We start from the raw sequence: 732 nt of genomic DNA on the forward strand, positions 1-732 counted from the left end.
GCCAAAGGCGCCCCCCCAGATGCTCAGTGTTCCCAGTACGGCCCTATTGTTCTACATCTCTTTACACACACCCCTGCCGTTCCCCTCGTTTCCGTCGTCCTTTTACACACGTATTTCAATCTAAGGAGAAAACACAAGACACAAAAATCCCTGAAATTAGACTGAAGTGTTATTCAAAGCAAGCTCCGTTAGCTCGCGGCTTTGAAAAGGACGTCGGCTCCCCCGGGTCCCCGCGTCTGGGCAGCACTTTCCCGCCTTCCTGGAGCTGAGGTGAGGGACTGAACAACAGTCCCCCCTCTCCCTCGATCTTCTCTCTCCCCGTCCCTGCTTTACTCCCTTCCCAGTGTCGCTTCTTCAGGGTGGCTGCTCCTCTTTCTCCCTCTCTGCCCGTTGGTCCCTTTGATCCTTTCTTTCCATCCCTTATTCCCAGAGGCTCCAGAAAACACCTTCTTTCCCCTTTCACGTCACTTCCCTCCCTTGTCGCATCTGCCTCTCCTCTCCGAGAGGTGAGTTCCCCACTAGAGGACAGCACTCTCCTAGTGTCGTCGCTGCAACCGGCCAGTAGAGCTCGGAGAGAAGGAAGGGGAAAAAGAGGAGAAAGACAGAGCGCGCGAGAGAAACCCGGGCCCTGAAGCGCGGAGGCCCGGCAGCGGCGTCGTCATGGCAACGGGCGCCGGCAGGAAGCGAGGGACGCGCGGAGGGAGGGAGGGAGGAGGGACGGGGAGGGGTCCG

The sequence above is a fragment of the Galeopterus variegatus genome, unplaced genomic scaffold, assembly GCF_000696425.1.
Source record: "Galeopterus variegatus unplaced genomic scaffold, G_variegatus-3.0.2 Scaffold6406, whole genome shotgun sequence".
Lineage (NCBI taxonomy): Eukaryota > Metazoa > Chordata > Mammalia > Dermoptera > Cynocephalidae > Galeopterus > Galeopterus variegatus.